The 21,762-nt window shown below is 45.6% G+C and overlaps 1 protein-coding gene across 5 annotated transcripts in view; it reads left to right on the top strand.

The window, feature by feature from the left end:
* The first annotated feature begins 1,114 nt into the window (after positions 1 to 1,114).
* The window catches only part of BFAR (bifunctional apoptosis regulator), a 799,780-nt gene continuing 779,132 nt past the window's right edge, over positions 1,115 to 21,762 (top strand). For 2 of the 5 annotated variants that reach the window (XM_069647783.1, XM_069647787.1), the window contains exon 1: positions 1,116 to 1,252. The gene's annotated coding sequence lies outside the window, so the exon portion shown is untranslated. Of the gene's footprint in view, positions 1,253 to 21,762 lie in introns of all 5 variants that reach the window. The other 3 variants (XM_069647786.1, XM_069647785.1, XM_069647784.1) reach the window with 3 other exon arrangements.

Here is a 21,762-nt window from a genome sequence, read left to right on the forward strand (position 1 = left end):
CTTCTGTCAGTTAGTGTAACTCCCTTTGATGACCCCTCATCAGGGTCATCAGAGGAAGTTACTGTCCCTTTGTTTTCCCTCCCCAGGTCAGTGACCCCCGCGGGCTCCGTGATCTAATATGCAGATTAGATCACGGAGCCCGCGGGTTCACAGAGGGTGAAAGACGCCTCGGGCTCAGTGATCTATGTGCTCTGAGCAGATAGATCACAGAGCCCGAGGTGCCTTTCTCCGTCGGCAAAGGTTTATAAAAGATGCCTTGAACTGTGTACGTTTCAAGCCATCTTTTATAAAGGTAGAAATATTTCTATGTTTATAAAAGACGGCTTGAAACGTGCACAATTCAAGGCATCTTTTATAAAGCTTTGTCGACGGACAAAGCCACCTTGCGGTTTGTTTTGCCCGTCATCAACGCTTTATAAAAGATGCCTTGAATTGTTTACGTGTCAAGCCATCTTTTAGAAACATGTTACAAATATCTATGTTTATAAAAGGTGGCTTGAAAAGTACACAAACTATAGTAAGGTAAGCACACAAGTGTGCGTAAAATACTATGGTTTGTGCACTTTTCAAGCCACCTTTTATAAACATAGAAATATGTAACATTGCTATGTTTATAAAATATGGTTTGAAAAGTACACACACCATAGTAGTAAGCATACAAACATATAAATGCTCACATACATTTATATATTTGTTTGCATACAAACATATAAACGCTCACATACATTTATATATTTGTTTGTGCACCTTACTATGATTTGTGCACTTTTAGGCCACGCCCACAATGAAAGCCACGCCCCCAAACGAGGCCTTCCCCCCTCAATTTCTTACCCCACTTAAAGCACTGGCTACACGGCAATAATCACTTCTGTTTGGAGGCGGGGCGCAAGGAGCCCAGGACGGATATTACTTACCAGCTAAAAAGATACAGAAAGATTCGCTGTCGCTGCAAAACAAACCCACCAGCACCTAAATATACCTGCCCGTGCATGGCATCGAGTCGTTTTTCCTCCATGATTCTCTTCTAAGCACGTAGGCGTCCTACGTGAAAACGTCATGACGACTTACAGGCATGTCAGAAATACGTCCTTACGCTTTAAAGGCATTTCAGAAAGTGTTGGCAAACTTTTAAACAAACACACAATGCTATCGGGTCTCATAGAGACTTTATATGTGCGTTTCAATTGATAATGAAAGCAACCTAAGGGCTCACTTTACCAAACGCTTATTTCCAGTTTCCAGGTAGTGTCAGGTGAGTACATATGATCCAGTTCTTGTAATTAATTTTATATGCATTTCTTTTAGCATTCTTCGCTCTCACCCTTTCTTGTTATATTGGTAAGAGGAGCTCTTTCGCAACCTCTTGAAACGCACGTTGAGGTTAGAGGCTACTGCTGAAGCTGTAATTCGTTATATTGTACTCATCACAAGCTGAAATTGAAAATTGTAATTACGTGACTTTCTCAACATCTGGTTTTGAAATTACACAGGGTAGCCTGTTGTTGGTATCCTAGACATCGTAGCTGCTCCGAATCTCATTTACGGGACAGTTCAGGCTTTGGAATGCTCGCAGCCGCAGTAACTGCTGTCCAATTACTACATAGAGACCGTGGGCTGGTGTAAGTTACTATAATACCTGCGCTGGCTAATGACTGCAGCCGTGTACTGTCTCCAGTTGCAGTGCCTACTCTGAAACTAATGATTCCCCAGGGCTAATGATTGCAGTGCAGATCAGGAACTTTCTCTGGGTTTAATTACCCTTCAGTGGATAATAACTACAGGCACAGCGTCTGTTCTAGGTGTGATGGCTGCAGACGCAGAAACACCCCGATGAATAGAAGCAGGCACTACCTTTTCTAGCGCTAATGGTCATCCTTTCCTTTGGCTGCAGCGAATGAGTGCAGATACAATACCTGCTCTGGAGCTAAGACATCCAATACAATGCGTACCTGCTCATCCGCTACATTTGACAATACTTGCCCTGGGGCAAATAATTAAAGACGGAGTACACGATTCCAGACACAGTACCTACCCTGGAACTAATGACGTTTGATACAGTATCTGCCAATCCGTTACATATGACCCAATACCTACCCTGGGGCTTACAACCACAGACTCAATACCTGCACTGCGAGAATGATGGCATGTACAGTAAGTACTCTGGGGCTAACGGTTCCAGTCACAGAATCTGCTCTGGAGCTAATTGTATTTAACACAATACCTGCACATGAGCAAATCTGGGGTTAATGTCTGCAGAAACAGTAAACACACCATGCACCCTTTCCTTCCCGTGTGTCCTTTCCCCTTCCCAATTCCCCTCTGGCACCCCTTCCTAATTCCCCTCTGACACCTGGAACCAAACTCCCTGACATGAACATATAACGTAAATAAGTGCTCAGTAGGGATAGACCATCATGCAACGATTTTCACAACTTGTTTGGCGCAAATGATGGGATGCCCCATTCACTTCACTTGAGCCAACAAGGTGGTGAACCGTGCACAAAGGACATTTAAGTGTGTGCATCATAGTTGTGCACGTTGAGGTGCTCTTTTCCCTTATACTCACGCCTCATTAACAGCCTTTAAGGCCACACCTTATCAAAAAGTATCACCCACCAATTGGTGCCTTGCCTAACTTCGCAGACTTGTTCTCGCTGGTGGACTTAACAGGCTCACTCCCACATTTGGCTTCACTTGGCCGACTGGCGCAACCCCCCTACCAGCTCAAGCCACCCACAGTTTTCACATAAAACCATCTGAGGCAACTTAGCCAGTTTAAGCTCTCTCCCTCTTTCGCCATAAACCTTACCAACCTGTTTAGGAGACCATAACATGACCCCACCTGCTCCAGGTTGGTGGTGAAAGCAACAAGGGGGACAATACATTTCCTAGTATGTGCAACATCCCAGTTTTAATCATTCTCTCACACTTTGTCTCACTGTTCCCATTCTCTTCAGTTGAGTCTTGCACCTGTGCTTAACACTTTTTAAATAGTTTGGGAAATTAGGCGGCACTTTTGCATCACCTATAAGCTGAAACTATTGCATTAGCCTGAACACAAAAGCCCAAACTGTTGGCATTGCCAATTTTTGTTTACTGAAGTACTTAATTAACTGCTAGTGGTCTGTGTATTCAAAGATCTATATTAAAGCAATAAACCCTGACGATTGTGGGGGGGCATTAGCGGGCCAGGTAATGCCCCGAGCCAGTTCGCGAGGGGTTTAATGTTAGCCTGGGGTATTACCTGCCTCGGCAATGCCCCCACGCAGAGGGGTGTATTGCTGTTAGTATCCTGGCACATTGTACCGGGATTCTAATAGGTTTTCTTTTTCCAAGTTCAGAAACGCCACATTTGCCGTTTCTGTACTTGGGGGCGGGGGACACAAAACAAAATGGCCACCATGGATCACAGAGAAGGAAACTACACTCAGTCCCTTCTCCCTTCCATGGCAGCCATTGTCATTAGTTGTGCTGGGAAGACGGTGTGTTTCCCGGCACCGGCAAAGGACGAAGGAGTGCTAGGTCAGTTTGGATGGGGTGGGTGAGAGATGTGGAAACTGGGTTGGGAGTGGCAGGGAAGAGGGTCTGGGGGGCACTTACTTCGGTACCCGCGGGGAAGACAGCGGTCTCCCGCTTCTGAGGAGGCTCAGAGTGGGGGTTTTACCATGTGGTTAAAAACTCAGTTCTGGTCCTCCTGATTGGCTGGGTGAGGTTGCCACCCCCTTTCACCCCTCAGCCTTGTACTAATTTCCAATGTACAGGTGTGCAGTTCTACTTTTGTGGTCTCATTTTAAGTTGGCGTCAGCCTAAATCCCCCTCGAATTAAGCAAGACTCCTCTCTCGCATTACCGGTTTATGGGAGGGTTGGCTTCCCTTTTTGGGTTGTACAGCCCATGCCAGAGGCCTGTTCAAACCCCCCGCCCCCCTTATCACCAACGTAAGCCATGTCATGGTTAGTGCTTTGTTCCGAAATGGCTGGGAAGATGACTGGCTCATAGTGATCAGATACGATTTTGATGTATATGGTTTAGTCCTTTTTAGGCATCCATCCATTTTGAGCAATTTCCTCATCTGTCTAGATTTGTTGAAAATTACATTTGACTGTTATTTTTTTTGTATGTTTAATTTCACAAAATGCATTTTGCTTCCTTGATCTGAGCTCGCACTGTTAAATATTTTTGTTGCACATCCAGCCAATATGAAGTTTAAAAGGTGAGACACTGCTTTTCTCTTTCAGGTTATTACTTTTGGTGTGGATGGCCGCTCAGGATTGGGCAGTTTTACAGATTTTGAAAATAAACTATTTACGGGTATATGAGTAGGACACTGACACACAGGTGGAATGCTTTTGCCTATATACTTTTATTAGATAAGAATTAAAAGCAAAAACCCTACCTGTTCCATTTCTAAGAGGTGTTGCCCTGCCTCAAACAAACTAAGGATTCCGTCAGAAGGTTTGTCTAATCCAAATGGTCAACTGTCGTGTCAAAACATATTTCCTTCCCTTACATTCTAAATTAACTAAGGAAAAAAGGGGTGATTTTGTTGTTCTTTCTTCTGGACGGCAGCCTAAATTTGCTTCTGGGTAGGGTAAATTAAATGTTCTTCTCAGAAAGGTACAAATCAAACATCTCAAAAATGTTACTTGGATTGGGGCTCCACCAATATGCATCTAAAAAGGAAGTCTTGCGTCTTCATCATGTTAAGGGGATGACTTTCCTCGGGTTTCTAAGTGGTTTTCCCAATACCAGGGTAAGAGGCTTCCCTTCCCTGGCCTCTCGGTGCAATTAACACTGTCCAGAGCATGACCCTTGTCTTGGCCTTCTTTTACGATGTTCACCAATACCAGGCGGCTTTCCCTGGTTTCCCACAAGCTCTTCTCACGGCCAAGACAATGTCTCACTTCTCTTGGCTTCAATGTCTCACTTCTCTTGGCTTCACTCACAAGGTTCAAAACTCAGGGGGTAATTCCCCATGTCTCTTCCAGCTTCTCAAACTGCCAACAGAATGACTCCCTTCTCCTGGCCTTTCAGTGTCCACAAACACCAGGGGAATGACTCCCTACCCCTGGTGTTTCTTAGCTTGGTGTCAACATACCACTTGGCCAGGTACTGGGACTATGGAGATCAATGTCCACAACACCGTGCCAGCAGTAATACTGTCCTTGCCCTCCATCTCTTGGTTTCACAGCCAACCTGGTTTGCCTTTCTGCCAGGTAATGTGACTATGAAGATTGACTAACGATCTTTTTGTTTTAGCATTGCGAGTTCCAAACTCTCCTTTCTCAGGTAGCTCTTTCCTGGTAGACTTGGTTCACTCTCCAGCCAAGAACTACCATATATGTGAAAAGTCTCTTCACAGCTGTGTTTCACGCCCCAGGCCCTGTACTCGGGCTGGCCTCGCCCCCTTCTGCTTGCCACGACCTCCTCTGGTCCCCGGTGCCTTTCTTCCCACTTGCATACCTTGTTTCGTCATGTGCTCCGGCTCCTTTCCAGCACCTGCAGTCGGCTGCAGGACTCGTGGTGATCCTGTGAGCTTAGTTTGGTTTGCCGTGGCTCTGCAGCACCTATCTTCCTCCTGGTAGCAGTCTCGATATCCAGACTTCAAGACCACCTGGAGCCTTTGTCTGCCAGCCCGCCATTCCTTCTTCTCGCTGAGGATCGGCTCTGGACTTTCTGGCTTCTTTACCGGCATCCCAGTCTTCACTCCTCTCGTGCACGCAGAACCGATTCACGCAGTTATACCAGGGAGGGCTGACCCTGGTAAAGTCCATCCTCTGTTTTTATTTTGTAGTTGGAGTTGGCTGTTCCAGATTGTCTGGTCTGCTCACTTTGGTTTCGCTGATGCTCCTCAGTACTCTGCGCCTCTTCTCTGTCACAGTACTGAATTGACTAGTCTCCCAGGAGTCAACAGAGCTCTTCTTCATCTTAGTATTTTGTAAGGAGACTCTACTTGGGAAGTCCCTACTCTTCCTGGTCCCTGTACTTCCTATGTTGATGGTATGGAAAAACGCAATATTAGGAATGGGATTGGTGAGGAAAGTGGCCTTTGGGGGATAACATGTTCTCCCCAGGTCATCACTAATCCCATAGGGGGCTTCCCTCCCCATGAGATCTCCCCGCTGAGTACCACCCTCAGGGGGACTATAATGTAGCAGCGCAACCTCCCTGTCCTCATGGAAATGCGCTCTACTTAGGGGAGCAGTAACCACGTCTACGGACACATCACAGTTAGTAGAGGGAAGATTCAACAGATGAAAGATCTCCACTGGACTACGGTTGAGTCGTGTGACTTTTAGTCCTATCTGAGCAGCAAAAATGCCACTTGGCTTTCCTAATCTGAGACGCTTCAGTTAATTGAGAGACCAGAACCTTCAATATTCAGTATATTAAATATTAAGATGTCAATGGCTAGCTAATTGTCAACCTCCATTCCAAAACCCATTTTTGCTGATCTGTGTAGCCCTCCTGGGCCAATCCAGATCTGTGCTTTGGTAGGATGCTTGACTAAAACTGGTGCATGATTAGATGTTTATTTTTTATTTTTTTTGTAATTGTATTTATTTGTGTCATGGTTTAAAAAAATTACACTTTAAACTTTTCACAAATAAAAATCATTCATTTTTAAAATGTATAACATGCCTACTGCTGTGTCCTGGGAGGATAGCTCAGCGGTAACGTGCTCGCCCTGGAAGCAAGACGACATGAAGCAACACAGGTTCAATCCCCGGGTCCACGCTTAGAAACCTGTGGGTGTTTAAGCGTGTTATAAATACGCAACAAAGACCAAAAGAAAACAATTATAACGATTCCTGTAACAGCGCCTCGATGCCCACGGGCTGTGTGAGCGCTTTAAAAATGCAAATAAATAAATAAAAGAGATGACACAAACCACAGATTCCAAGTTTCAAGGAATGTTTTATTTCAAATATCAGGATGGTGTTGAGGCCTAACTTGTTCTATAACTAAGGTAGGGAGTGCTCCTGCCTAAATACAAATAAGGGAATTCTGTGTCCAAGTCCAAATCAAAACGGCCGTCTGTGTCAAAAACCTATGCTTATCCTCACATCTAGAAAAAAAACGTGGTATGTGATTTTAGTCGACAGAATAGTGTTCAAAAGTAAATTCTCAGCTGTTCTTGGGTCGGTGTTCTTTCTTGGGTTCCCTTCCCCAAGTTCAACACAGTATAGTTCACACAAAAAGGAGGTCCTAATGTTCCGTTCACCAAGACAGCGGCTTTCAGTTCTTTAACTCTCGGGGGTTCCCTTCCCCAAGATTTCACTGCGTCACTTATACTGCTTTATCCGCTTAATGTTCAATACAAGAAAAGATCAGTCTACTTGACCCACTGTGAGAAGCCTGAAGGTGTCTCACCCGCTAGTCCCTGGGAATATGTGACCAGGACACTACCATTGCTTTTGGAGCCTGTTCTGGGGGTGGACCAGTGTGATCGAGGATCACCTTGATGCAGGGTACTAGGGGGAGTGGAAGTGGGACACTGGAGGGTGAGACGTGGCATCCCCTTCCCAATAACACCTTTTCCCCATCCTAGCAGGTAGGATACCTAGAAATTCAACCACCTCCTTTCCTGACGCAAACCCTTTCTCTCGGACAAGTGCTGTATACCTGACGTGTCCAAACAGCATAGATGGGCAAGGCCAGGCAATTATGGATTATTACTCACACCTGACTTCTATCACACTTCCCCACATGGATAAAAGGCGGAGCACGAAAGCATACTCTGAGCGAGGCAAACCATACGAAGAATCAGAAGTTCCAAGATGGCAGTTTAATACAAGGAGAAAGACGGTGAGACCAGAGAGTCTCAAGGAGGGAAGTACCCGTGACCTCTAAAGACGGTTACTTTCATGAGTCTTGGAAAGTAAGAAACCGAAGACCAGGAACTAAGGCTGATCAAACCTGCACAGTGTGTCAGAGGTTCCCAGGGCTCTCCCGCGTTGATATCCAAGGCGGGGAGGAGCGATTGCCACGTGGTACTTTCCTTTGCTCCTACAACAAAGCGGCATCCGGAAAGACAGCACAATCATAGAGACTGATACCCAACCAGCTTGTGTTTTGAACCAAGGTTGCAAGTGGCAACATTGTAAAAAGAGAATAGTGTGCCAGGCCTTTGCAGAGAGCGACGCAGATATAATTGGAAGCCAAAAAGAAGTAATATTTTGTGATTGAACTTTGGGAGGCAACCCGAGATACCATACACAGAGTGGTCCGGCGCCACGTGGGCGCTCATTCAAAGGTCTCTGTTGGTATCTAACTGATGCTGAGTGTGAGGAAAAAAATACTGAGATCGAAGTGGTCATGCAGCGGGTCTTGCTAAATCCTGTGCATATTTGAAAGTCGTCGATAGTTTCAGTACATCACAATTGGTCTGAGCCTGACTGAGGGAGACAATTGACCGAAAGAAAGGGATCTGAGCCCGGCTGAGGGGGATCGAACCCCCAGATTGAATACTGGTAAAAAGGAAAAAGTTTGCATGTTTTTTTGTACATCAGGCTCTGAGTTAAGAGACTTGCAAGAAGCAAAGAGACTAGGACACAGAAGTTCCTGAACTGTGAAACTGAACTGTAGCCTCATGCCGCAGTGCCAGTGTGCTTTGCTACAGTGACCCGCCTTGCCCCATGCTGAAAATGTGGGTAAGGGAGGCCAACGGCCCAATCATCCTGACTTATCTTGTGGACACTTCTTTCTTTTGCATGAACTTCACCTCCACACTATTTGTAAATTAGTAAAGATTGGCAGTAGGTGTTTTTGTATAGGCCTCCTTTGATTGGACAAGACTCCACTAGGACTGCATTCTTTATTTTGATGGTTGTAGATTTAGATTTATGTTTAGATGGGCATTTATCATACCCTTGCAAAAGTTAATAAACACCCTTGAACTGTGGTCACTTGTGCCCGTCTTACTGTTGATACCCTGTCTTCCTTACACCACCTTCCGACTTGCTTTACCAATTAATTATTTCACAGTTCTTCAGCAATCATTTCCAATGTACTTTGTCATCATTTAGGGCTTTGGTCTAGGTACAGTTATCAGTCCACATGGTCCACCCACTACCGGTCCCGCAACCAGGAACCCTAAGCTTCTCCTTGGCTTGATTTGTGATGTCTGTAATCTTCACAGTGGGGAACTCCCTTGTCTAGGTGCATTTGTTGGACCACCCATCACAGGTCGTGCAACCATGAGTTCCCTTAATCTTATTTGTCCCCTTCTCAGGCTTCTGACGTTCACACTTGTATGCACTTTGGTTATGGTAACTCTGTTCTGTTTGTCTTGGTTTTACCATATACTTATGGTCTTTCTCGCACTGTTAGAATACTTAAATAATTATGCTTTCCGTTTTGCCCACAGTGCTGGTTACATACATTCTGACATTCAATAGATCTGTGTAACTTCAAATGTTCGGTCGTTGTTCAATACGCCATGATCTTATTCAAATAGCATCTGTTAACTTCAGTTTGTTGTTTAATATGCTCCATTAGTAGTTTCAATTCAGGTAGCTATTCAATATGGTTCACGTTCACTTGGACTGTCCCTTGCCTGCGGTCGCAGGAGCGCTCTGCTCTTGCATGTGGCCGGCTGCTGCTCCTGTTGCTTTCTCTCACCTTTTCCGTGGTGGGGAAGCAGACTGCCACATTCGTCGGGCACGTCCCGGCAGCACTTCTCTACCTCCGATTTGGCAATAGACCCGGACCGTGTCGGAGTCCAGACTTCTGAGTCTCTTCCCAACACGGCATCTCAGCTCCTCGTTCTCCTGCTTCTGGCCTTCCCCTTTTATACACCTGAGCCATATTAAGAAGCGTCAGGTGTGAGTTGTTAGCTTATCCTACCTCACCATACTTAATCCAATTAATGGGACATGCTTAACCTTCGGTATTGGATATCCTCATACCCCTCTTCTTCGTCCCAGTACTAGAGTAGTGTTTTATAATAGGAAGTGTGTATTACTCCTAGTTGCTTCTTCCTCTTCTCGGTACTTGGTGGGTATTTACAGGGTAAGATGGGGCAAGAATAAAAATAGCCCATGAAGGTTGAGGGAAGGGAGGTGAGTCAGTGTTAGAAAAGAGGGGATACCATCTCTACCCAGGTGGTGGTGTTTTTCTTTATTTTAAAAAAATATTTTTCCCCCCACGCTTGTCCACCCCTAGGTCCAGATCCAAGATCAATGTCCTTTCCATGGCCACCTGAACAGAAGATCCCTGGGGGGTGCTTGTGAGAGTACCTTCAGATTTCTCACACTGCCTATAGGCAAAGTGGTGCACACACAGACTAACACCAACAACAAATATGCATAGCAAAAAAGCGCACAGTAGGCTGCTCAAGAGAACCAAAAGGTCAAAGTTTACATTAAATGTTCCATCACACACATGGCCACCTTAGGTGAAGTGGGTGTTGAGGAGCCTTTTGAAGAAAAGCACTGGGTCTATTTCTCTAAGCTCTGATGGTAGATTATTCCAGATAGATGAGGCAGTGAAAAGGCCAATCTCCCAACTCTTTGAAGCTTGACCCGTGGGTTAAATAACAAGTTAGTATTGTTAGAGCGTAGTGCGAGGAATGGGTTTAAAGATCTAACTTTCTGAAATGAGGGCGCACTCTCGTACACACATTTATGGGCAATAGTGATGCCCCAGAAGGCAAGGCGCTCCCTCACTAGAAGCCATTGAACAGCACAACAAGCCTCACTGATGTGATCAGTACGCTTAAACTGGTTGACAATCCTGGCCGCACTGTTCTGCAGAGTCTGAAGTTTAGCTAGGTTCCCCGGAGAGAGGTGCCATTTTATAAGAGGCTGCCGCAGTAATTGATTCGCGATCCAACAGTGGCTCGTGCAAGGCGGGCACAATTCCCTTTTGACAAAAAAGGGCGAATTCGACACACCAACTTCAAATAATGATGTTGTGGATAAACATAGTTGGTCTGGGCTTCCATGTTGAAAGTGGCATCAAGGTGGACCTCTGACACTAGAATGGTACAATCAGCAATACAGCAAATTTCATACTTTTACAGCTTAGTTAATAAAATCATTAAGCAGATACAATATATTCACAGCTCCTGCACGCCACAAAGCCTAAATATTTCAAAAATCTTAATATTCTAAAAACCGCTTTAGTCTGTCTACCCGAAAACACAGTTGCCAAAGAAGATCTTCTATACACTCACCTTGAAGGAAAGTCCCCCAATATCCGTCTCCTCACTTCTAGCCGTCCCACCCACTGTATCAACAGATGTCTTAATGTCTCATTTTCACAATCTACTGAATTAGGATTGGAACTAACGTCCCCGGTATTATGTATTTCTCGTGTCGGAGTGAGATTTAAATTGAATTGCAAGCACAGTGCTCGGAGTCTGGCATTTAGGTATTTGTTTAAATATTTAAGCAGATACCCCTGTTTCCTAGGCTCACTAGCCATATCTTGTTACAATTTGAAACTTCTCACATAACAGGTCCAATCAGTATCCCAGATTCATTTTTTACCAACTCGGGTCTTTAAATCAAATGTTTCTGCGTATAGCCTGTCTCTTCTATCCAACTTCTACATTTTTTATCCCAAATCACCAGATTCTTGCGTGACTTTTGTGATAAGTGTTATTTAATATGTATAAACAGTGACTGAGAGGAGGATGAGGAACAGATCACCTTCTTATATAGTAATAATAAAGTATTACATGTTTACCTTCAAGGGAACAAAGCCATAGTGGAGTGACGTAGGCCAAGGACTGTCCTCCACAAGTTTGCCTTCATGCCAGTAATGAGATTCATGTTCAGGGATTCATAGTTTCCAGGCCAAAAATAATTTTGGGGACCACCTTCATTTCATAGCATTTAACTACAGGTAACAGTGAGAACATTGCATCTTTCCTGTTTATTATTCATTTTTTGCAATGAAGCTATCCACTTTTCTCCTAACAACTTTAACACTTCTGTGGTATTCCATCTACTAAAGATCAGGATCCCAAGATAAGTTATCAACGGAATCGTTGGGTATTTTTTCCAGGATCCACCTAAAATTGACCCTTCTCTGTGAAAACCTAATTTTTGTCTGTTTTGTTTATTGCAAGCCCATTAGCTATTGAGGCGATAATATCGCCATTCGCACCTGTGTAGTTACCTACGCGGGTGCTAATGGTGTGCATTATAAAAACAAAAACCTTACCTTTTCTGTGCAGCCTGACGCGGAGTCCTCTTTCAATTTTGATGACTGACATCATCCACATTGAAAACGGGACTTCAGGAACCGTGACTTCGGGCTGCGTAGAAAAGTTTCTTTTTCTTTAAAAAAAAACACTCTGGCCACCCGCGTACACGGTTGCCAAGAGGTGAGGGGAAGGGAAGGGGAAGCTGGGAATGGGGTGCTGGCAGCAGCACCTCGGCTGCTTGGAACGCGGTGTGACTAATATCTAGATGCCCCTTCTGCCCTGGGGTGGGGGCCTTCCAGTGGGGTCAGAGCAGTGCAGACACAGTTCAATTATCACCCCGGGGGTGGTGCATAATGGTAGGATCACATCGGGAGGGGGAACCTCTTTTGGGACAAGGGCGGACCTCTCAGGGAGAAAGCGGTATGATCATATTCTACCCCAATACCCCCTCATCTTCGACCCAATACAGGGAATGCGAACTCCCAAAGCCCACATGTACCTATGCTTACTTGACTTGACTGAGACGAGGGAGAGTAGTGACTACCCAGGGGAGGCTGAATATGCTATGACTATGACGAAGAAGAGGTGCAAAGCCACGTAGATCGGTTCTATCATGCACATTGAGCAGACTAGATAATCTGAACACTGCAGAGGGATAAAAAGGGAAGAAACACCCACCAATGGGAGAGGTCATCCCTGGAGGAAGCAGAGATTCAAATCCTGTTTGAGGAAAGAAGCACCAGACGGGAGAAATAGCTTTCTGCAGAAGCATCCCCGGAAGGCCTGCCGTGGCCAGGCTGGAGAAGGAGGCGTAACAACCAGCTGCACGAGAAGGCTGGAGTGAGGAACTGCCTGGCCTGCACAGCCTTAACGGCAGGGAGCTGCTGCCGAGCCGCTGCAGTCTGTAGACCGACCGGAGGATGCGGTAGAGGGGAGCTGAAGCCCGCAGACAACCAAAAGATCCCCGTAAGTGTCTGGGACAGGGTGGGACAACCAAAACTGTTGTAGGGGGGGGTGCCCCGAAAGGCAGTGAAACCACATAACATGTTGGACCCACATCCGCTGAAAACGTACATACAGCGTTGTCTTCTTTGTGGCGGTACATGGGAAGAAAGTATACCAGGGCTGCCAAATTCGCAAGGAAGAGAACCATGGGTCTGGGACACATACACAGATGGAACAATACAGAATAACAATTACATACCAAGCAAGATGGTGAACCAGGTTTGCCAAAGCCATAAGGAAGCCACATCTGGTTTGAGGACCCATGCAGCATGGTCCCCTTCCCATGCCCCCTTCTCCTTCATTACTGCCCCTACCCGACACCCTAGCCACTTTCTATTTTTTTTTTCATCAAAATTTCGAAGTAATTACTTTGTGGTAAATTACCACGAAGTAATTACAGTTGGTGAAACAACTGGATACCAGGGGAAGGGAGACCCTTTTCCCCCTACAGCGCTCGCCCAGGAGAAGGGAGTCGTTCTTCTGGACTCTTGAGACCGATCCAGTTTAGTTCATTTATAAATGTAAGGGATAGAGGTAGGAACACAGGACGGTGGACTTTCTAGTTAGACATTCGGACAGCTCCTTAGTTTTTGTTGAGGGAGGGAACCTCCTCTTAGAGTTGGGGATAGTTAGGATTCCTCATTTAATTTTTAAATAAGTGTGTAGCAAACATGCCACCTTTTTGTGTTGATCTCTTAATTCTATACCTTTACAGTAGGCTTGTACCATACAACACAGCCCGCGCCCCAAGCATCCAGGATGCAAATGCATATAAACGAAGGCCCTTTAATGTTTTATGTAGGCCCTTCTGCGTGTGATCCAACAGGATATCGTCAGCATATGCCAAACATCTTATTCTTAAACCCGAGGACTAGAGTTTCGATATATTCACCCAAGTCCAAAATATAGATGTTAAAAAGGCAGGTGGCTGAAACGCAACCCTGCCTTAAACCATTATCTGCCACAATGGATTCTGTTATAGTACCAGCTAGATCTAATCTAACTTGGAAAGCGGTTTTAGTGTGCAAGTAAATGAATATCCTTTCCTTTCCAGTAGGAAGGGCCCATTTTGTAAACTTAGCCCATAAGCTCTCCTGACATACAAGAACGAAGGAATTGGAGAAATCAATGAATCACAGATAATGATCAGGTGTATTAGGTACTGTTAACAATGTCATATACTCCTAATAAGAGCGTTTAAAGTAGTGCCAATCATTTTGCGAAATCTGTTTGGTTTCTTCTCCAACGGCCCATCTTAACTGCCAAAAAATCTTATTCCACTAAGGTTAAGGAGGAAAAGATTTTGCTTCTAACATCTAGCAGAGCAATCTGCTGATGATCCAGGCGATCTCCCTCTTTTATAGATGCGAACCACATGCCACAGTTTAAAAGAATCGTGGGTCCTGCCTTGGTCAATTATGTTGCAGGATAGAATAAACAATATCGTCACAAAGCTCCGGATTACCTTTTTAGAATGCAATTAGAAAAGGTGGTGTTCACTGATGGGACATTTCCTCACCCCTTAGTTCCCTTTCTGTTGGCTTTTTAAGTTCCTCTGTATAGATGCTCCGATACCTGTTCTTTTCTTTCATGCTGTCCTTATATGAAGATGAAAGTCTCTCTCTCTCGGACACCGAACTTAGAACTCAAGGATTCTAAACAATTTTCTCATTGGCACAAGTTATAAACCTCTGATCACTTGACTTTTCACTGTGATAAGTGTGATGTTCCCAGGAAAGATTCTCGCTCTCCTTGCCACTTGGTTTCTCGCTGGGACTAGTATACTGAGTCCAGTAATGATTCCCACTCTGGTTACTTGTTCTCTTAATGAGACAAGTGCTATTACTTCAATCATTATATTCTTTTCTCTGACTGTGATGATTATGACTATGCCAATCGTTATAACCGCCTCGCTGAGTGTCCCACTTACCCATTACCTTCTTTGTAATAGGTCTGTGTCACTGGGTTGGTTTCTCTCCCTCTTGTCAGGGCGGCTCTTGTTCTTGGTTCCTTTTCTTCCTCTGACACACTTCAGCGTGCTTCTTGGTTAGTGCTATTGGTTCTGAGGAGTTTCCTCCTCTCCCTTCTCGGCTACCACTGCTCTCTCCCAGTTCCCTCCTGGGATTCAAGTTGGCTTGACAGAGTCTTCCTAGTCTGCCCCTCGACCCGTGCAACCTGAGCACCTGTGTCCTCTTCCAACTCCTCTCCAGCTTTCCTTGTGTGACCCTCCTGTAACTAGAGTCAGGTTGACACTCTCTTGTCTGCCTCTTGAGAAGGGGTCATAAAGCAAGTCAGACCACAGATTCAGTATTAAAATTAAACCCTCAAATGGAGTTCAATTTAGGAATCTGTCTGTGTGCAAAACGTATACTTGCCCCCAGACTTCTAGTTTCACTGAGCAACATTGTCTTAGTTTTAATTTCCAAAGTTCAAATATTGCTGCTTTCAAATATTTATTTCTGTAATTTGTAGCTTTCACAAAGTTGGTATAAATCTTTTTTTTTTTTTAAGTTCCACTGTAAATCAAGCTTCAGCATCTTTTTTTGTTCACTTCGGCATACTGTGGTTCGTATATTCTTAAAGTTCTATTAATTTAAAAACTCAGCATGTCGTTTAAGTTCTGTTCCCTTTTTGTATTTAAAATGTCTTTTTTCTGTTCATTAGCAAAGCTTTGATTCATCTCGGTATTCAGTAATTATTAGTTTTGCTAGTGGCTCATTTTCACTTTATCTGCTGTTCAATGTTCATTCCTTTTGATTTAATTGAATTGCCTTTTGTTCAGAGACCTTAGAAAAATGCATTTCTTGACCCACGCGACCACTCCGATACAGTGTATAAGAGATCACACGCTTGCGCACCGGGTTTCACATTCTTTAGAAACTCACTGCTCGCTTTAACAATTCGGGCTGCAGTGTGAATCACACCGCCTTCTGTATTTGGTTTCAGGCCTCCAGCTCCTGCGACACTCCTGTGTTCCTTACACACAGGGGAACAAGCATCTTGAGCATAAGGGAAAAGCACAGCCTGTCCACATGGCTCCCTTCTCCCTCTTCAGTCTGCTCCAGGTAGTCCCCAACCCCACACAACGCTTTTGTGAAATGCCTCTCTGTAGTTCCCTGCGTCTTGACGTCCTGTTCCAACACGATTCTCTGCTGCTTGCTCCAGACTCCTTGCTGCTCCTCCTCCTGTCGCTCTGACCTGCTGGGCGGGTCTCCTTTCGTACACATGCAGCCCCTTGACCGGCTGCAGATGTGACTGTGTAATTAGTTCTGCCTGACCACAATCAATGCCTTAACCTGCTAGCGGGCATCTTCCTTGTCCCTGTACCAGAGTGGTAAGAGTCTAGTCTACATTCCTCTAGTTGTCTCTTCTTCGTTCCAGTACTGTCCGGTGTGAATTTTGGAGAAATTAGGGGAACTGGCTTATAATAGCCCATGAAGGTTGGGTTGGTTGTCAATGGGGGAATACCATGTCTTGCTCAAGGACATCCCACTCCCAGTCCCCACTGACCCTCCACCCAGGTGATTCTCCCTTGCTTCTCCACCCCAGGGTCAGGATCCAATCGCGATGGCCTTTCCCTGGCTACCTGCACAGAGGATAGAAGGGGTCTAGGAGGGAGAATACACTTGGTTTTCTCACACCCTCGAATGGTGCTGTTTGGGCACCTGTTCCTTCCAGCTTCTCTTCTGCTGGGGGAAGCAGCATTCTGTAGAGTTCACCAGCGTGCCTCACACTGCTGGTTTTAAACTCCCGGGTCTCTCTGATGTTTTCTGTCCTCCCACTTTGATGCTGCTCTGGGGCTTGCCCAGCCTTTCGTGGAAGTCTGTGTTCTTTTTCTTAGTCATATTTGTTATGACTCCATTGGTTTTCTTCATCTCAGTACCAAGCAGATACTTGTCTTCACATGAAAGAACACAGTAACAGATGTGTTTCTTTTCTCCCAGCAGGGTTTACAATTTTGGATTGCCGAGTGAATTGGGAAGGGAGTTCCTCATCGGAACTAGATTCCTTGACTCCATGGAGGGAAGGGGTCTCTCCCGTGAGGCCCTGATACCCTCCTCCCCGAGGGAGGGTGTCATGTAGCGGCTTCACCTCCCTAGCCTCACAAGAAAAGGCTCCCCCTGGGGAGAAGTGACTGAAACCCACGATTCTTTCCCTTAGAAGTTCGGCTTCTCCTTCTCCATTGATCTGGAATCTGCTGAGGAATCAACATTTCCTTGTTCTTTCCCCTTTCTATGTTGTACTGTAAAACAGTAGGGCTGGAGATCTAGACTCCGGCGCATTATTCGAGCGTTAGTCTTTCCTCAGACTTGGCAATATAAGTGGGGAATGGTCTGTGACCAACCTGAACTTTGATCCCGTGATATCGCATCCAAGGTGGGTTATTGCCCACTTAATGACTAAGGCCTCGAACTCCATGGTGGTGTTTTGCTCCCTTGGGAAAAGATTTCTACTTATGCCCTCCTACACTTGTGAAAGGATCTCTCCAATACCAACCTTTGCTGCATCAGTTTGTAGTATAATTCATGATTGAAGTTGGGGATCTTAAGTACTAGCTCGCCGAATAAGGTGTTTTTCAAGCCATAGTCCTACTTATCCCATAGCAATTTTGGGGTTCAGCGTTTTTGAGTTTAATAGGGCAACAATGGTTGAATAATTAGAGCTAAATCTGTGATTAAATCCTGTGAGCCCTAAGAATGCCTTGAGCTCTTTTGGTCTTGGGAGGGGGTATATGTTTTAACACCTTGACTTTTTTTAACCTGGGGCTGAACCAGCCCATTACCTACGCAAAATCCCAGATACCCGACTGCTGGTTGTGCTGAACGTGAACCATTCATGAACAAATGTAATTTTTTTTTCTTTTTCTTTCTCTCCCATTTACTGATGGTGGGTTGTTATTCCTTAAATTTGTTACCAGACATACTGCATTTATTAGTGCTTCGGATGACCATATATTTAAGGTAAACATATTATTGGGCACGGATAGGTCCCTCCACCCTGCTTGTTGAGGCCAACGGGGCCTGTTTAATGGGGACCTGTGCCCAAAGCGCTGCGCTGAAACGAAGACTCCACCCTAAGAGGGCATACAGTTTCTGTCTTGACATGGTACTTCTGTGTTTTAAAATTCCTCCACTTAGACACATCAGCAAATGGCATGTGCTGATACCGGCTCATCAGGAAAAAAGTGTTCTTTAAGGAACTCATGGTTGCAACAGTAAACGCCCCCCTCTTATGGCCTGTTTGTTCATCCCTCATTCTCTGTCCCCCCTCCATCTCAGAGGAGGCTGCTTGCTGTAGAGCCTGTGTGCTCCTTCGTTAGCATCCCGGCGTGGCTTTCCATCATGGTCTCCGGGTTGCCTCGGATGTTGCTGCCTGCACTATGGAGGCCCGAAGACCGCCTCCCTGGCTTTGCATTGGCTGGGCTATTAGAAGACTGGATGAACGTAGCCGGCAGGTGATGCCGGCCCCTCTCCCGAAGGCCCTGACTAAGGTTCCTGTTGTAGCATGGAGGGGCTCCTCCATGCTACAACACTATTCCTGACCTCCTACAACTTCGGATCAAGAACGTCCAGCACCTGCACTGGTAAGCAGTGACAAAGAATCGCATCACCCCCACCCTCTTGCCTAGACGCTCTCCCTATCCTCGCCACCACTGCGCACTTGTGCCAGTTACCTATTGATTGATGCAGCTCAAGTACAACATTCATCTCCACAAGGATTGGATGTTTCAGAGTGCCTTTATTTAAATGTTGCTGGTGCTCTTTAAAACTTACTTCCCGTTTCCATGCCCTAAAATGCTTTAGGTAAATCTTGCATCTAACCACTCCTTATCTGCTTAATCATCCCACTTCTAGCTATTACTGTACCGTGGGTATTAAGGCGTTAAGGGTTTTGAGACTTGTTTACCTTCTTGCATTAACTCCACCTTAACATGAGATGCTGCCCTACCATACCTATCTGACTATCGTAGCCTCCCGTAACATGAAGCGAGGCTTTGCCAGTCTGTGTACACATACCTGCATATGAATGTAACCATATGCACTTCTTATGTATCATGCACGTTCCTGTAACTAGCACCTAGATGCCTGACGGCTTTGCACGCAGAAATAAATGCAAAAATAAAGACAGACACAAGTGATCACAGTTCAAGGGTGTTTATTAAACTTTATAGGTAGGTTGGAAAAACGTCTAATCTAAACCTAAGATGGGAGCAAACTATGACCATCAAATTAATAAGGCAGTCCTAGTGGCATCTTGTCAAATAAAAGGGCCTATGCTAAAAAACATAATGCCAATCCTTACAACTAATTACTGTTCACAAGAAAGGTGTACACAAATGATAGTCGGGATGTGGCAGCTGGTGGTCTCCCTTCCCCCCACATTTTGACCATGGGACAAGGCGGGACTCCTGAGCACAGCACACACTCGCGATTTCCTAGCACAAGTCTACAGTTACATTCTTAAGTATCAGCACTTTCGGTGGTTACATCTCTTTTCTACATAAAGTCTCTGGCCTCCGAGGACCTGATGTGTTCAGAATTGAAAGTTCCTTTCCGAATGTACGTTGGGTGATGGCTTTTCACCCAGGGTCCCCCTCTTCTGGGCTCAGACCCTTTGCGACTGTTGGCCTCACTGTCGGGTTCACTACGTCTTTTCCACAAGTCTTAATGTCCTTATAGACAATTCACGGTGGACCTCCCTCTGTCGGGTTCACTCTTGTCAACACAGTGTTCATTGGGGCATCATGCTGTGCCCCATTCAGCAGGCAGCCCTCTTTCGGGTTCCTGTTTGCCAGCCTCGTAGTTACTTCTATTTTCTCACTATGTGGGATTCTCCCCTTCGTTTTTCAATGGTTCGGTCTGTCAGACTTTCGACTGCACAGGGGATTTTGCTAGACCTCTGTATAGCCACTTTGACCGTTTCCTTGTGGCTCTCCTAAAGCCTTCTGGTATTGATAGTTTCAACAAATGAGGGGAATCAGGGTCTCGCGACTGAGCACCCATGTGGTGCCAGACCCCTCTGCAGCTGGTTTTCCCGTAAAGTGTTAACAGTTCTTTGAACTTCCCTCAATTTGCCATTTGCAACTTTCGTTCAACACAGTTCGGTTTCTGTCTCACCGGCTGTGATGAACTGCTTGGCTTTTCTCGTCTCTGGAGTCAAGAATTGACTTGGTTATCAGCGGTGGAGGGCTCTGTGTACCTTTGACATCTGTTGCCACACACGCTGGCTATTGTTCGCGGTTTTATGATTCTTTTCACAGAGGTTTCGTGGGTCTGGTTCGGAAAGGGAAAGGTCGGTTCTCTCCTTCTCGCCCCTTTGGTTCTCGCCACGTTTCTCCTCCTCTTGAACTGCTGTACTTGGATAGCTGTCTCGTTGTGCTGTCTGCCTTGCTCATAATGTGCTCTCCTGCTCCACCTTTTATCGCTGTGGGGAAGGGAAAGGGCTGTCGGGTGTGTGATCTGGTCAATTGCCTGACCCTTGAATTGGGACATGTCAGGTAAACGGCTCTGGTATTAATCCGTTATCGTTCCTGGCGTAAGAAAGTGTTTGTGTCGGAAAGGAGGGGGGTTTGGGGGTATAGTGTCTGAGTATCCTATGTGGTTGATTGGGGGGAAAAGGTGTTAAAAGAAGGGGAAATACAGCGTCTCACTCGTCGGTGTCCACTCCCCGAAGATCTCCCATCCAAGTGATCCTCCTGCACTGGTCCACCCCCAGGAACTGGATCCGATAGCGATTGGCCGTGTCCTGGCCACCTGGATGAGGATTCCCTGGGGACTAGTCGGGGAGACTCCTTCAGGTTTCTCAAAGGCGTGTTGTGTAGTGCCTCCTGCCATAGGTTATGGCATCGAAGTGCTTACCCTGTCGGAGAGGCAAATATGGTAGAACGTGCAGTAGTGGTACGGAAGGTAACTCTAATAGATGGTTGGGTTGAGGACAGACAGTGGAGGGGCAAGGGGGGGTCGGCTGGGGCCCCTTCCACTGCAACCATCTGCTTCCCAGCAACTGAATGAGAAACATACTTTAGATCAGTTATAAATGTGTGCCAAAACATCCCTTGGAAAAAGATGTCTGCCTGCAATGTCTCGTTTCAATCTGAAAGGTGTCTTGCCTTTATTGTATGGTGCCACACCCTCCCTTCATTCCAGGCCCAACACCACAGCATCCAGGTCGCAGGTCTTGTAGCAAATTCCAGGTGAGCATCAGTGTGTACCCTTTTTTTGTTACATGCCCCCTGGGTTGTGTGGGAGTGCGTATCCTGGACTTGCGCCTGCTGTGACAGCAGAGGCTGATAAAAAGTATTGAAAGCACGATGTTCCGTCCATGTAGTCTACATGATTTATATGCTCCCTCTGGCCGCTGTGAGGAGTCGGACATGGGAGATGGACACATAGATAGAATTATGTCAGAATTTTGTTGCAAATTGTTAAATAAAGGGTGAGGCAATTGCCTGACTTTCCCTAACCAAACTAAAGGAAAATTACCTAGTGTCTGAAAAATGTCTGCCCCTCACACTAATACATACAACAAAACTCATACAGGAATTATATGGCGGCTGTAACTTCATAAGATAACCTTTAGAAAACTAGAATCCTTGTGACC

The sequence above is a fragment of the Ambystoma mexicanum genome, chromosome 2q (genome assembly GCF_040938575.1).
Source record: "Ambystoma mexicanum isolate Mex_15411 chromosome 2q, UKY_AmexF1_1, whole genome shotgun sequence".
Classification (NCBI taxonomy): domain Eukaryota; kingdom Metazoa; phylum Chordata; class Amphibia; order Caudata; family Ambystomatidae; genus Ambystoma; species Ambystoma mexicanum.